Below are 16,711 nucleotides of genomic sequence, written 5' to 3' on the forward strand. Positions count from 1 at the left end.
GATCAGAATAACTGCCTGAGTGAAGAAACTTTAAGATGGTGTGAAGCTTTTGTTTTAATAGCCCTATAGCACTTTCTAGAAGGAGCTTTTGGAAAAGGCAGTTTGCTGGGTGGGTAGTGTCCGCAAAGATATTTCTCCCGCTCTCTTCTTTGTCCCGGACACATACAAGTCCTGTAGTGATGGTAGACCCCAGACAATGACCTTTTCTGCTGACCTGACAGTTCGCTGTAGTGTTGTGTACTGTGAGAGGCTGCCGCAGCAAACAAGGCAGTAATAGCTGATGTGAGGATGCTCCCCATGTCAGAGTAGAAGATGTAGTTTTACCATCTTCCACAAAAAGCACATCCTTTGCTCAGCTTTTTTGTTCATACCTTCCAGAACAAAGTTACTTCCTAGACTGGCGTGGTCTATCATCCTGAACGTTCACTTTCTCCACTGCAGCTGCAGTCTGCAGTATCTATAAAGTGAACTGCAACTATTCATAAAAATATATTCAATTGCACATCCAAAATCTCCTGTCATCTGGAGTACAAGGCAGTAGATAAATGGGAAAACATTGATTTTGATGTTGTTCACCAAACTATAAATCAGCCTGTCTTGAATCCAAATATCAAACTCTCTAACTCATAGATCTGTGGGAGAACCTTCAACGCAAGGATACTAATTGTCTAAAAAGATATTTGCCACCATCTTCTCAAAAGCAATCTTTAGCGAGCTATAAGTACTGGATTTTCCTGCAGCACCACATCACATACCGTGGGTGTCATGGTAGTGTAGTGGTCGGTGAGGTGTTATTACAGTTCGGGACATTTCCGAGTTTGAAGCTCAATTCCGGCTTCATCTGTAAGGAGCTTATACATTCTCCCAATGAATTGAGTAAGTTTTCTTCAGATTCTCTGGTTTCCACCCATATTCCAAAGATATACCAGTTAGTAGGTTAGTTGGTTATTACAAATTGTCCTGTGATTAGACTAGAGTTGCTGGGTGACACAGCTCGTTGGGCCAGAAGGGACTGTTTCACGCTGCATTTCTAAATAAATAAAATAAAAATAAAATAAACCATTGAAGTTATTCTTTTTTTAAACATTGTATTTGAACAGGAACAGAAAAAAAGTTTGTGAGGTTCTCCTAATGATTAGTTTTATTGTATATCTTCCAGAATTATCAACATTTAAAATGATCCTAAATCTCTGGACACTTCTGAGATCTTTTTTGATCTGTGTTCCTCTGTAGTGTTTGATGGAAGTATTTACTCTAAGTAAATAAAATGTATTATGTTGCCCTGAAGGCATACATTTCTTCGGATTAAGAGGGTCCTGCTGAATAAGTACATTGGTGTAAATATTTTGAATATGTTGAACTGAGTAACATTTTTGACAAAGTCTTTCTAGTGTGGCCATCTCTTTGAAATAGTAGGTGTTTCTGTCAGAGTCAATGGCCCATAATGTTTCTGCTCATGCATCCTCTGTGGCCTGTCAACACTCACCTCCAGTGAATCCCCCAGTGTCAATTTTTGCAAAGTATCAGAACAAGTTTTCTCTGGTGTCTGGGTCTAGCATGCTATAATGTTGCTGCTGAACCAATGGGAGTCATAAGTACTGTACTAATAAGCATTAAATTCTTTGACAGCTGGATAAGGCATTAACTAAGCCATTTGCCAAGATTTATGAATGACTATCAACACCAAAGACTCTTAGGAACGAAGCAATTGTAAACAAAAGATTAAAGATTAGCTTTATTGGTCATAGGTACATCTAAACATACAGTGGAATGCATTGTTTGCGTCAATGACCAACATAAACCAAGGATGTGCTGGGGACAATCGGCAAGTGTCATCATATTTCCGCTACCAAAACAGATTGTTTACAACTCGCAAACGCATATATCTTTGGAATGAGGGAGGAAACCAGAGCACCCGGAGGAAACCCATGCAGTTATGGGGAGAATGTACAAGCTCCCAATAACCAGCAGCAGGAATTGAATACAGGTCACTGGCGCTGATTCTTTGATTAAAATTATTCTTTAATTTAGTTTCAAAAATTATTTCTTTTACTAAACATATAGGAATGAAAATATGTCAAAAACTTTTAAGGCAAAAATATTTTAAAGACAAACACTCAAACAAAAACATTTAATGGAACTCAAATAATTTGAAAAGTTTTTAAACTTAACGTTGACCCTCACAGAACTCCTCAAGAACCTGCATTTGTGCCAGATTCAATATGGCCTGCGTTTTGCAAGCCAATTTTTGTTTTGGTGTACCTGCCACGGAAATGCAACGGTTGAAGCTGTACTGATGAACTCTAGGAGAAATCCCACATTGGAACATAACTGAGAAAAGGCCAATATCTTCACACGTCCGTGAATTCATTTGAATGAAGATCCTGGGCCACAGAGAAGAATAGGAAGAATAAGAAATTGTCAGGCCATAATCGGAATATAGTTAACAGTTTGGGGCCCATATTTAAGAAAGGATGTACTGGCATTGGACAGGAGATTTACAGAAATGTAAGTGTTACATTTGGGGGGAATCATAGTCTTTCCATGACCATGATTGTTTTTGACAGACTTTGCTACAGAAGTGGCTGGCCATTGCCTTCTTCTGGGCAGAGTCTTTTGTCACGTACCCCATGACGGGTTAAAGAACCAGCAGAAATGGAAAACAGTTTGGAGTCCAGTACTGCCATTAACTAATGGTATTTATTAGTAACTACGCAATACAGTAATATAAATGTAGATATATCAAACAAGTTAGCAATGATTTTATTTATATATATATGCACACACACACACACACACACACACACACACACACATATATATGTGTGGATATATATGAAAACCAAGCTTCTTCACGTCTAAGGCTAAATAGATAGTCTTACGATGATGAGTAAAGTTCAGTTCAGTTCGTGGTATTAAGTTGAGTAGTGATGGAGAGAGAGAGAGGGAGAGATTTGAGTCTTCAGGTGAGATGACGCCGTCGATCTTCCCATTGTCCTCCGAAATCCTTTCGAAGTCACGTACTGTGACCACAACAAAGGGGACCGTTCTTCTGTGGTGGAATTATCAACCCAGGCGAGGGTTAAAAACATGAATAACTCCCCACCGGTCACACCCTTTTCACACTGCGAGAGCCACTGATCGATCCGCCTGATCGATCCTCCAAAACCCACCTTTTTTGTGGACACAACGAAGCTTAATCAGTGTACAAAACCATGTGTCTGTATGTCTAACAGCTGACCTTCTAGTTATCTCACCGCGCTGAACACCAACTGTCCATCAAGCATCTCCTCCCCTCTCTCTCTGTAAGAACATGGAAGCTGCTAGTGTCCCTGCAAAAGTGTAAACATGTTGTCGAAAAACCATAACACATCTCAAAGCAGTCTTCGCCTCTCTCTCTCTTTCTTTCTCTCTCTTTTAACAAGGTGTCTGTGTTGGACACTCTCTCTCTCTCTTCCAAAAGCACAGTTCGTTGAGGTAATTCAGGACCCCGTCACACATTACAAGATGGATAACCCCAGCCATTATCAGTACTCTTCAGAAATTTCTGTCAGTGACTGCCTGGTGTCTGTGGTCACATAGCCAGTATTTGTGATGTGCTCATACGACCATCCACCACCTGCTCCCCTGGATTCACTTGACTCTGATTTGGGGCGGGGGAGGGTGGTGTAAGCAGGTACAACACCTCACCCAAGGGTGACCTACAGGCTCGTGGAGGGAAGGAGCACCTTACGCCTCCTTTGGTAGAGATGTATCTTCACCCCTCCACCTTAAAATATGCTTCTGGTGGATATACAAAGTATAATTCTGGAAAGCTCTGGAAGATTCTTTGTTTAGCATTATTTGAGTAATGGGTTTCTAATTGGTTAATTTTAATCTGTGAATATAAATGGAATCTTTCTAATCTCTGTAGTTTAAAAGCAGTTGGCCATAAGGCAGCACCATCTTCTTAATCTTCTTCTTCTCAGTCTTAATCTTTTGATTCTCCCTCTCCATCACCGCCCGTTTCCTTTGTTCCATCAACGCCTATCATAAATCAACATATTTTGTGCCTATTTCCTGACTTCTAAAAGAACCTTGGATTAAAACATCAGAATCCAACACACATGAGATGTCTCCACTTGGAGTTTATATAATGCTTTTTGCAGATAACCACTGAATCTCACAAAGAGATGACTATAAATGACCATTATGCGGTATCTCTGAAAATTCTGCCACCTCTTGCCTCTATTAATAAATATCAAAGATCAACTTTATTTGCCATATACTGTACATTTATCTCTTATTCTTCTAAAGACCACCACCCCTACGCAGACATAGGCCACCGACAGCAGCTGGCCAGACCCCTCTGTCCTGGGACAGTCTTTCAAGGTGCAGCCCATCTTTGAAGATCCTTCTCTCAGGGATGAGGTCTCCAGAGCTTCTGTTGATGTTTCTATAGCTCTGGGTTTTTACAGAATGGGGTTGATAGCCCCATGCTCAACTTCCTCCTATCACAGCCAAGCTTGGGAGCACCCAAGTCGGAGTTATGTACATTTACATATATTAGGAATTTACTGTGGTGTGTTGTCACAACATGCAACGAGAAAAATCTCATTCAACAATTACAAAGAATAAAGAATTACTGTATATAAAAAATAAAGTCAGAGGTTAAAGTCTTCATTTCGCACCTAAGGGTAGAAATTCTAAGGGTAGAAAGACCCTAATGGGAGTTATCAACAGGCCCCCAAACAGTAGTCTTGATGTAGGATGTAAGTTGAACCAGGAGTTAAAAATGGCATGTCGCAAAGGTAATGCTACAGTTGTTATGGGGAATTTCAACATGCAGGTAGACTGGAGGAATCAGGTTGGTACTGCACGCCAAGAAAGGGAGTTTGTGGAGTCCCTCCGAGATGGATTCTTAGAACAGCTTGTACTGGAGCCTACCAGAGAGAATGCAATTCTAGATTTAGTGTTGTGCAATGAGCCGGATTTGATCAGGGACCTTGAGGTAAAGGTGCCATTAGGAGGTAGTGACCATAATATGATAAGTTTTAATCTACAATTTGAGAGGGAGAAGGGAAACTCGGAAGTGTCAGTATTACAGTTGAACAAGGGGAACTATGGTGCTATGAGGGAGGAGCTGGCCAAATTTCAATGGAACAATACCCTAGCAGGGATGACAGTGGAACAGCAATGGCAAGTGTTTCCGGGAATAATGCGAAAGGTGCAGGATCAGTTCGTTCCAAAGAGAAAGAAGGATCCTAAGGGGAGTAAAGGGAAGCCGTGGTTGACAAGGGAAGTAATGGACAGTATAATAATAAAAGAAAAGAAGTATAACATAGCAAAGATGAGTGGGAAGCCGGAGGATTGGGAAACTTTTAAAGAGCAACAGAAGGTAACTAAAAAGACAATACGATGAGAAAAAATGAGGTATGAAGGTAAACTAGCCAAGAATATAAAGGAGGATAGTAAAAGTTTCTTTAGGTATGTGAAAAGGAAAAAAATAGTTAAGACCAAAATTGGGCCCTTGAAGACAGAAACAGGTGAATTTATTATGGGGAACAAGGAAATGGCAGACGAGTTGAACAGGTACTTTGGATCTGTCTTCACTACGGAAGACACAAACAATCTCCCAGATATAATAGTGGCCAAAGGACCTAGGGTAAAGGATGAACTGAAGGAAATTTATATTAGGCAGGAAATGGTGTTGGATAGACTGTTGGGTCTGAAGGTTGATAAGTCCCCGGGACCTGATGGTCTGCATCCCAGGGTACTTAAGGAGGTGGCTTTAGAAATCGTGGACTCATTGGTAATCATTTTCCAATGTTCTATAGGTTCAGGATCAGTTCCTGTGGATTGGAGGGTGGCTAATGTTGTCCCTCTCTTCAAGAAGGGAGGAAGGGAGAAAACAGGGAATTATAGACCGGTTAGCCTGACATCGGTGGTGAGAAAGATGCTGGAGTCAATTATAAAAGATGAAATTACGACACATCTGGATAGCAGTAACAGAATCGGTCCAAGTCAGCATGGATTTATGAAGGGGAAATCGTGCTTGACTAATCTTCTGGAATTTTTTGAGGATGTAACTATGAAAATGGACAAGGGAGAGCCAGTGGATGTAGTGTACCTGGACTTTCAGAAAGCCTTTGATAAAGTCCCACATAGGAGATTAGTGGGCAAAATTAGGGCACATGGTATTGGGGGCAGAGTACTGACATGGATTGAAAATTGGCTGGCTGACAGAAAACAAAGAGTAGCGATTAATGGGTCCCTTTCGGAATGGCAGGCGATGACCAATGGAGTACCGCAGGGTTCAGTGCTGGGACCGCAACTGTTTACAATATATATTAATGATTTAGATGAGGCAATTAAAAGTAACATTAACAAATTTGCCAATGACACAAAGCTGGGTGGCAATGTGAAATGTGAGGAGGATGTTATGAGAATGCAGGGTGACTTGGACAGGCTGGGTGAGTGGGCAGATGCATGGCAGATGCAGTTTAATGTGGATAAATGTGAGGTTATCCACTTTGATGGTAAGAACAGGAAGGCAGATTATTATCTAAATGGAGTCAAGTTAGGAAAAGAGGAAGTACAACGAGATCTAGGTGTTCTTGTACATCAGTCGCTGAAAGCAAGCATGCAAGTACAGCAGGCTGTGAAGAAAGCTAATGGCATACTGACCTTCATAACAAGGGGAATTGAGTATAAGAGCAAAGAGATCCTTCTGCAGCTGTACAGGGCCCTGGTCAGACCATACCTGTAGTACTGTGTGCAGTCCTGGTATCCGAATTTGAGGAAGGACATTCTTGCTATTGAGGGAGTGCAGCGTAGGTTCACAAGGTTAATTCCCGGGATGGCGGGACTGTCATATGTTGAAAGATTGGAGCCACTGGGGTTGTATACTCTGGAATTTAGAAGGCTGAGAGGGGATCTTATTGAAACATATAAGATTATTAAGGGATTGGACACGCTGCAGGCAGGAAGCATGTTCCCGCTGATGGGTGAGTCTAGAACCAGAGGCCACAGTTTAAGGATTAGGGGTAGGCCATTTAGAATGGAGTTGAGGAAAAACTTTTTCACCCAGAGAGTGGTGGATATGTGGAATGCTCTGCCCCAGAAGGCTGTGGAGGCCAAGTCTCTGGATGCTTTCAAGAAAGAGATGGATAGAGCTCTTAAAGATAGCGGAATCAAAGGTTATGGGGATAAGGCAGGAAGTGGATACTGATTGTGAATGATCAGCCATGATCACAGTGAATGGTGGTGCTAGCTCAAAGGGCCGAATGGCCTACTCCTGCACCTATTGTTTATTGTCTATTGTCTATTGCATCAATGCTATTCACATTCACCTAACGAAATTCTCTCTTTTCTCCACAGGCCATTTTGATCTATGAGGCCCTCGCCCATGAATACAGATTGACCAACAGAGGAACTGGCTTCCTTGTGCACTTCTCATGTACGTGAAGCTCATCTATTGTTGACTGTGACTTGGTGTTCTCCAACACACTACATGCCGCTGTAGAAAGTGGTGTTTGGTATCCATCCAGTCAGAGGAATTGCAAAGGGAATGACTGACAACTGTACCGTAGTTCAGTTCACTCTCCCACTGGGTATTAGTTCACTTTGAAAATATTCTTCCTGGGTTGTAATTCGATTCTATTCACTCTGTATAACAGTGTTGATGAGCAGAAGGATCTTGAGGTCTGAGTTCATAGCTACAAAGGTCGATAAGGTGTTTAAAAAGCCATATGACATGCTTGCTTTTAATCGTCGAGGCACTGTGTTCAAAAGTCAGGAAGTTATGTTGCAGCTTTATATAGCTCTAGAGATGCCACATCTGGAGTATTGCATACACTTCTGGTTACCATTTATAAGAAGGATGTCGAGGCTTTGGAGACGGTGGAGATGGGGTCCATCGGGATGCTGCCTGGATTAGAGGGTATGTGCTATAACAAGAATTTGGAAGAGGTTGGCGAAACTTCGGTTGTTTTCTCTGGAGTGCCAGAGGCTGACAGAAGATCTGACAGAGGTTTGTAAGTTTATGAGAGGCGTAGATAGAGTAGACAGACAGTATCTTTTTCCCAGGGTTGAAATGTCTAATACCAGAGGGGGAACGTCAACTCAGACCATGAGAGGCCTGCGTCGGGCATTTTCATGCCTTACAACGCACAAGTTGGAAATCTGTGTGGGGCGCCACTCCTTGCACAGACCCTAGAGCAATGTGTGGCTAAGTGCCTTGCTCAAGGACACAAACACGCTGCCACAGCTGAGGCTCGAACTGGCGACCTTCAGGTCACTAGACGAACGCCTTATCCACTGGGCCATGTGCCCAACAAATGTCTAATGCCAGAGGGCATGCATTAAAGTTGAGAGGGGGTAACTTCAAAGGAGATGTAAGGGGCAATTTTTTTTATACAGGAGTGGTGGATGCCTGGAATGCACCGCCAGAGTGATGGTAGAGGCAGACATATTAGAGACTCTTAAGAGTCATTTATACTGGCACATGAATGTGAGGAAAAAGAAAGGATAAGGACACTGTGTATGGAGAAGAGATTAGATTAGTTAGCCATTTGATTACTAATTTAATTGGTTCAGTACACTGTGGGTCAAAGGGCCTGCTCCTGGGCCGTACTGTTCTATGCTTTATGTTGTATATGGAGTATATATTTTGATAATAAATTTACTTTATATTTTGCTTGTACACTACAGGCCCTTTGGTCCTCGTTTCCTCTATTAAAAAAAATCCAGAAGTAATCATCTGGGTAGCCTCCTATATCGACGGTGTTATTTATTTATTTACTTATTTAGAAATCCAGCCCAGTAGCAGGCCCATCTGGCTCAATGAGTCCACACTGCCAAATTACACCCCCAATTAACCTACAAACCTGTTCGTCCTCGGAATGTGGGAGGAAATTGGAGCATCCAGAGGAAACCCACGTGGTCACGGGGAGAGCGTACAAACTCCTTACAGGCAGTGGCAGGAATTGAACCTGGGTTGTTAGTGCTGTAATAATGTTACACTAACCACTACGCTGCCATATCGTCCCCATCTATAATTGCAAATCTGCCTAATGTTGATTATTTCCTTAACATTGAGAAATAAGGCATTTTGACCCCTCAGGATTATGCTGATCTGCAGGGAAATCCACTGACATTCCTCATGTCCCATTCTTTCAGCCCCCACCCCCAAAGCCCACCACTTAGAAAAGACCTTTGGAAATGCCACTGGTGGATGGAGGCATAGTTTCAGCAATAAAGAGAAGTTTGGGCAGATACGTGGATGGGAAGGGTATAGAGGGCTATGGTCTGGGTGTAGGTCGATTGGTCTCGGCAGATAGTTTAGCATGAATTAGATGGGCTGAAGTCCCCTCTGACTCTGTGACTCTATAAGGTGATATGAGTCTGTCTTTCTGAAGGTTTTCTGACAGTACTGTAACATACGGAGGTCTCTGATTTAGATCCTGCATGGACTAGATGGGCCGAAGGGAATGTTTCTGTGCTGTTGTACTCTATGAAACAGAATCAGGTTTAATATCACCTGTACGTGTTGTGAAATTTGTTGTTTTGCGCCAGCAGTGCAGAATGAGAACTATAAATTACCATAAGAAATACCCATGAAAAATCAGATTAAATAAATAGCGCAAAAAGAAAGAAAAAACAATAGTAAGGTAGTGTTCATGGTTTATTGTTCATTTAGAAATGTGATGGTAGAGGGGAAGAAACTGTTCCTGAAACTTTGAGTGTGTGTCTTCAGGCTCCTGTACCTCCTCTTTGATGGTAACAATGAGAAGAGGGCACGTCCTGAGAGATGGGGGCCCTTAATGATGGATGCTGCCTTTTTGAAGATGTCTTCACTGCTGACTCTATGACTCTACTGTAGAATATGAATTAGAACATGGAACAGGTGATTAAGTTTGTAAGTCAAGTGTGGAAATTTATATTTTCAATATAACACGAGGTTCATCTTTAGGCTGTATTTCAATTTGGATGCAAATCAGATCAGACTATAAACCACAGTACAATACCACAAAAAAGCCTTGGGACAAAATATTATTCTTTTCTACACTGTCAAACAAAATGTATATTTCATTTATCTTCATGGCAGGGTTGCTGCTCTAGAGTTTCCGCTCCTTCAAAGTGCAGTCGAACGAATATTTTTATATTGTATCTAGCCTTTATCATTACCACATGGGTGTCAATTTTTATTCCAAAATAAATCCTAAGTGAGAAGGCAAAGTTACATTTGTGGTTTATTGCTAGAACATTCTTTGGAATTATATTTGAGAAGAGTTTGCATATGGTCATTTTGGATAACAGTTGAAGAAGGGTCTCTGCCCAAAACAAAGTGTCAAAGTTCTTCATGTTTCCTATAGTGGGAGAGTCTTCGTCGAGAGGGCTGTGCCTCAGAATAGATGTCCCTTTAGAACAGAGCCCAGGAAGAATTTCTACAGCCAGAGGGTCATGAATCTGTGGAATTCATTACCACTGACGACTGTGGAGGCCAAGTCATCAGGTATTCTTAAAGCGGAGGTTGGTAGGTTCTTCATTAGTCAGGCATCAAAGGTTACAGGGAGAAAGCAAGAGAACGAGGTTGAGAGGGATAATAAATTAGCTATGATGGAATGGTGGAGCAAACTCAATAAGCTGAATGGCCTCATTCTGCTCCTCTGTCTTATGGTTTTAAGTGCATTTTCGAAAGTAAATTTCATAACTGACCTTTACATTCATTTATTTATACTTGTTGAATGTTAACAGGAGAGAATAGATGTACAGACCATAATGCCAGTTTTTCCCTGTGATTAATTACAAAGATACAAAATAAATTTATCATCAAAGTACACATATGTCACCATATACCACCCTGAAATGTGTTTTCTTGTGGGCAATCAGAGTAAATACAAGAAACACAATAGAGTCAATGAAATGCCATACCCAACAGGATGGACAACAAACAATGTGGGGAAAAACAACTAATTGTGCAACTGCAAAAAGAAAGAGAAAAGAAAAAAAAATAATAAACAAACAAACAATAAATAAATAATATACATCAAGAACATGAGATGAAGAATCCTTGAAAGTGAATCCATAGGTTGTCCGTAGTCGTGCCGGAGGGTCTTGGCCCAAAATGTTGACTGTTGACTCTTTTCCATAGATGTTGCTTAGCCTTCTGAGTTCCTCCAGCATTTTGTGTGTGTTGCTCAGATTTTCAGTATCTGCAGATTTTCTCTTGTTTGCCATAGACTGTGGAAATAGTTCTGTGATGGGGTGAGGGAAGTTGTGTAAGATTATCCCCACTGGTTCAAGAGCCTGATAGTTGAGGGGTAATAACTATTCCTGAACCTGGTAGTGTGAGTCCTGAGACTCTTGTACCTTCTTCCCTTTAGTAGCAGCAAGAAGAGAGCATGGACTGGGTGGTGGGGGTTCCTGATGATGAGTGCTCTTTTCCTGTGACAGCGTGCCGTGGGGGGGGGGGGGGGATGGATGGAAGGCTTTACCTGTGATGGACTGGGCCATATCCAATACTTTTTGTAGGATCTTCCATTCAAGGGTATTGGTGTTTCCGTACCAGGCTGTGATACAGCCAGTCAGTTATACTGTCCACTACACATCCATAGAATTAAACAACATAAATAAGACAGGGGGAAGACAGAAAAGTGATAACAAAGATATAGAAAGTCAGAATAAATCTTGTAGAATATGGTAGCATAGCGCTTAATGTGACGCTATTACAGCTTGGGGCATTGGAATTCGGAGTTCAGTTCTGGCATCCTCTCTAAACAAACTTGAACATTCTTCCAGTGAATGTAGGGATTTCTTCTGGGTGTTCCAGTTTCTTCCCACCGTCCAAGACATACTGGTAAATAGGTTAATTGGTCATTGTAAATTGTCCTGTGATTAGGCTCGTGCTAAATAGATGTGTTGCTGGAATTCACGGTTCATTTGAAAGGAAGGGTCTGCTGCACACTGTACCTCTAAATAAAATAAAAATGTACTTTCTGTAACAAAACTTGGACAACCTTCTTTCTTATATGCAGTCCAGTTTTCCTCATTGTGTAATATATGCTCGGCCACGCTACGTGGGAATTAGGGTTAATAGGACTCACATTTCAGAGAGGGAGAACAATTTGGGAATGTGAGAATATTATGCACTTACCGCGTGTGAATGGAAACAAAATTTTATTTGCATGCACACACAGAATGCTGGAGGAACTCAGCTGGTCAGGCAGCATCCATGGAAATAAAAACCATGAATGACATGAACTTCGATTTCTCCAACATTTGGTATTTTTCCCCCTTTTCCCCTTCCCTCCTCTTCAATTCCCCAATATGGCCTCCCTTTACCCCTTCTCTTCTCCTAACCTGCCTATCACCTTCAACTGGTGCCCTTCCTCCTTACCTTTCTCCTATGGTCCACTCTCCTCTCCTATCAGGTTCCTTCTTCCCTAGCCCTTAACCTTTTCCACCTATCACCTCCCAGCTTCTTACTTCATCACCCCTTCCCCATCTACTGGTCTTCACCTATCACCTTCTAGCTTGTTGTCCTTCCGCTCCCCCCACATTCTTATTCTGGCATCCCTCCCCTTGCTTTCCAGTCCTGATGAAGGGTTTTGGCTCGGTATGTCAATTGTTTATTCATTTCCAAGGATGCTCCCTGACCTGCTGAGATCCTCCAGCATTTCGTGTGTGTTGATCTGGATTTCCAGCATCTGCAGAATCTCTTGTGTTTATCTGTAACTATGTACTTTTCTATATTCCTGTACCCAGTATTGCCTACTTCTTGCACTTATTCTTGGGAAGTGGTTGCTCTGGCAAGACAGTAATTACAACTCATCCCTAATTGCCCTCGGGGCATTAATAGTTAAACTGTGTAGTGTGGGACTGGGATACCACATAGGTCAGACCAGGTAGGACTGCCAAGTCTCTCCCTGAAGGGCATCGGTGAAGTAATTGGATTTCTACAACCTGGCAGTTTTCATTTCCTGATCTACCGAATATGATTTCACAATAAAACATGATTTGTTGCTAGTCCATTATTACAGCCAACCCCTAACATTTGCCCAGTTGCAAAATAACTTCATTCTCAAGGGATTGTATTGTATAGAAAATAAACAACAAGGCCAGTTTTACAAATCATGTACTTGGTGGGAGGAATTGTTAGCTGTCAGTGTCCATTAGGAAACCAGAAATATGATCCTCATGAGGGTCCTCCCAGGACATTGTAAGGAATATACCTCAAAGGAAGATCAAGGATCAAGGAGTTTGCTGTGGTGTGTTGATCAGGGCGTGATAGAAAACAATAATCAACAACATTCAACAATTGTAAAGAATAAAGAATTATATAAAAACAAAGTTGAAGTGAAATGTGCACAAATACGTAATTGCCAGTATGTATGTATTTACAATGTAAGCAACATTATGAAAAGTGGTTTGAAGTGTTTACAGTACAGAGCAGTGACTGAGGTAATACATGGGGGGGGGGGTTAACTAGAATGGTTGACCAAATGAACTGCCCTGGGGGAAGAAACTTTTAAGATGGCATGAAGCTTTTGTTTTAATAGCACTCCACAGTTTTCCAGGTGGGGAACTTTTGGAAAAGAAAGTTTGCTGGGTGGGTAGTGCCCACAATGATATTGCCTGCCCATTTCTTTGTCCTGGACCCATGTAGTGTACAAATTCTGCAGTGATGGTAGACAGCAGCCAAGTTCATAAAAAGTAAATGTAGTTCATAAAAACAAGTGAACAGAATCTAAATAGCTGACCTTAAAGATTCCATAATGATATTGGTGTTTGATTATTAAGTCGGTCAATAGGTTCTGTCATAGCAGTATTCCATGTAACAGACAAATTGCAGAGCAGAAGTGAAGTTATGCTGCTGTAAGCTAAAGCAGCACGTCGGGGTGAAGGTGGTCACCCAATCAATGCAAAAGGGTTCAACTGGCAAAGTTAGCATTACACTTATACCGACAGAAAATTCACTTCCAAAATTCAAAGTTCAAAGTAAGTTATTCTCAAAGTATGTACATGGCACAAATAATACTCTGAGATTTATTTTCTTGAAGACCTTCACAGTAGAGCAAAGAACTATAATAGAATTAATGAAAAACTACACACAAGGACTAACAAATTGTGCAAATACAAAAATAAGCAAGTAATGATACTAACAAAAACAATGATAAACAAGTAACAATAAATATATAAATAAATTACTGATGGTAGTAGTGAGAAGACAGCATGGCCTAGATGGTGGGGTTTCTGATGATGGATGCTGTTTTCTTGTGGCAGAGCTCCTTGTTGATGTGCTCAATGATGGGGAAGATTTGGTGCAGAAAATGCGAAATGGAGACAGCATTCACATTTTTGTGGATAAAATGGAGAAAAAGGTAAATATCTCCTCATCATAATTGAGAAATAATACAACGATATAACAAAGGCCAAAATGTGTGCGATGTTTTCCATTCTAACTTTGAATTGATGAGATGAAGATATTTCCTTTGTGTGCCTCAAATATATTTGGAAGATCTTGAACACAAACATGCCCAATATCCCAACAATAATTTAGAAGTTATAACTTTAGTCATTTCCAGACCAGACGATTGTTATAATATTATGAATAACATGTGTTATATGTTATTCACTGCATTCTGGTTAATTGGGCCATTGGTTAAATGAGACAGCCCCTTAATTTGGACAACTCATAAAGAACACAAAAACAAATCAAGAAAATAGCTGGGATTCCCTTCGTTTATTTGGGACGCTATTCCACTGAATTGGGGCAGGAGTCTGTTGTGAACAGTTTCAAGCTAATGTCAGTCATGTGCACCCTGTGGCTGTTAGACACCGCATTGCTTAAACAGAAGACTTTCTAAATAGTGTCACTTGTGCGGGTTTGCGTTCAAAGAGCAGCGATTTTTGTTACCGATAATTGGCAAGTAATAAGCAATAAGACAATTCAAAATTGTTTTGTTCACTGCAGTTTCAAGCATTATGGCTTGGAGGTGCCAGAAATGGCCAGAGTGAAAATGAAATGATTTTACTACTTCAACAAGTTAGGGACTATGAAGAATTTGAAGGTATGGACAACCACGCTGAAAGTTACAATGAAAATGAAGATTTGGAGAATGCCATCATCAAAGGCATTGTGTGAAGGCAGTCCATTATCTGCACTGATTTAATTCATTTATAGTCAATCAAAGGAAGACAACCGGGTACATCAATTCCTCCATCGATAAACAATACATAGTTTTATAGTACTGCAGTAGTTTTGGCAGTGTTCTAATCTGTGGCTCATTTAAATACATAATTTGTTACTTAATTAAACAGAAGTTCATCTTTTTTTTAATACCTTTTTGACAATTTCCATGAAACTAGGGCTAATTGGGACAGCTGCTTAATTGGGCAAAAATGCACTGGTCCTAATGTGTCCCAATCAACTGGAATCCACTGTATTACTAATATAACCTCACAAAGCTAAGAGACAAAAGGCATAGTGAAGGCTGAAGGTGAAAAAGCAGGACATCCAGGGGGCTCGTCTTGATGCCTCATTCATTTCCTGGCAACAAGGTCCATCTCACTTCCACCACAATCTCACAGTGTTGCAGCAACTGTACCACAACCAGTGAGGGACTTTAGATTCATGAACATTATTGCTCTGTACACCACAAAAACAGGATCTCCTAGTGGCTACCCATTTCAGTTTGACTTCCCATTCCCATTCCCACACTTCCTTGCATGGCCTCCTGTAATGCCGCAATGAGACCGCTCAGCTTGGAGGAGCAATACCTCATATTCTGTCTGGTTAGCCTCTAACCTATGGCATATACACTTTGTACATCAACTTCTTTGTTGTAGTTCCTCGCCACACCTTGTGGTGCATCGGGTGGTGACCTTGCCATTTCTCTAGCACTTATCTGTTTTCTACAAGGCCGAGTTGCTAGCTCGACACTCAACCCAGCATGGATGGAAAGCGTACAAGGAGCCAGCCAGATTCAAACCAACGACCACCCACATTAGAGTCCAATATGGATGCCACTACACCACCAGCCAGCAATGATTTCAGTAACTTCTGGAAATTTCCCTCCCCTCCCCCTTCTCTCTTCATCCTTTCCCCATTTTGGCTCCCTTCTCGTTTGCCCATCTCCTTCCTCTTGTGTCCCTCCTCCTTCCATTTCTCCCATGGTCCATGCATCCCTTCTGGGGCAGAGACGAGGGACGCGGCAAATCATTGACATTTTAGGTTGAAACCCCAGTAACTGGTCTGATACAACGTTTTGACCCAAAACATCAGAAAGAAGATCCTTGCAATGGAGAAACTATAATGAAAGTTCACCAGTTTGATTTCAGCAATGCTTGTTTGTTACATAAAGAGAAATTAAGCAGACAGGTCACAAGATCACAAGATCACAAGACAAAGGAGCGGGGGTAGGCCATTCGGCCCATCAAGTCTGCTCTGCCACTCCACCATGAGCTAAACTATTCTCCCATCTAGTTCCAATTTCCGGCTTTTTCCCCATATACGTTGATACACTGACTATCCGAAAGGTCCTGAACACTTTCAAAGAATGAGAGATGAATTCATTGAAATGAATAAGAATTTCCAAGGGCTTGACAGGGTAAATGATTGTGAAGTCCAAGAACAGGACACACAGTCTCAAACAAAGGAGATGACCATTGTGGACAGATGTGGGGAGAAATGTCTTCACCCAGAAAATAATGAATCTTAGAAATTCTC

The sequence above is a fragment of the Mobula hypostoma genome, chromosome 2 (assembly GCF_963921235.1).
Source record: "Mobula hypostoma chromosome 2, sMobHyp1.1, whole genome shotgun sequence".
NCBI classification, from domain to species: Eukaryota; Metazoa; Chordata; class Chondrichthyes; order Myliobatiformes; family Myliobatidae; genus Mobula; species Mobula hypostoma.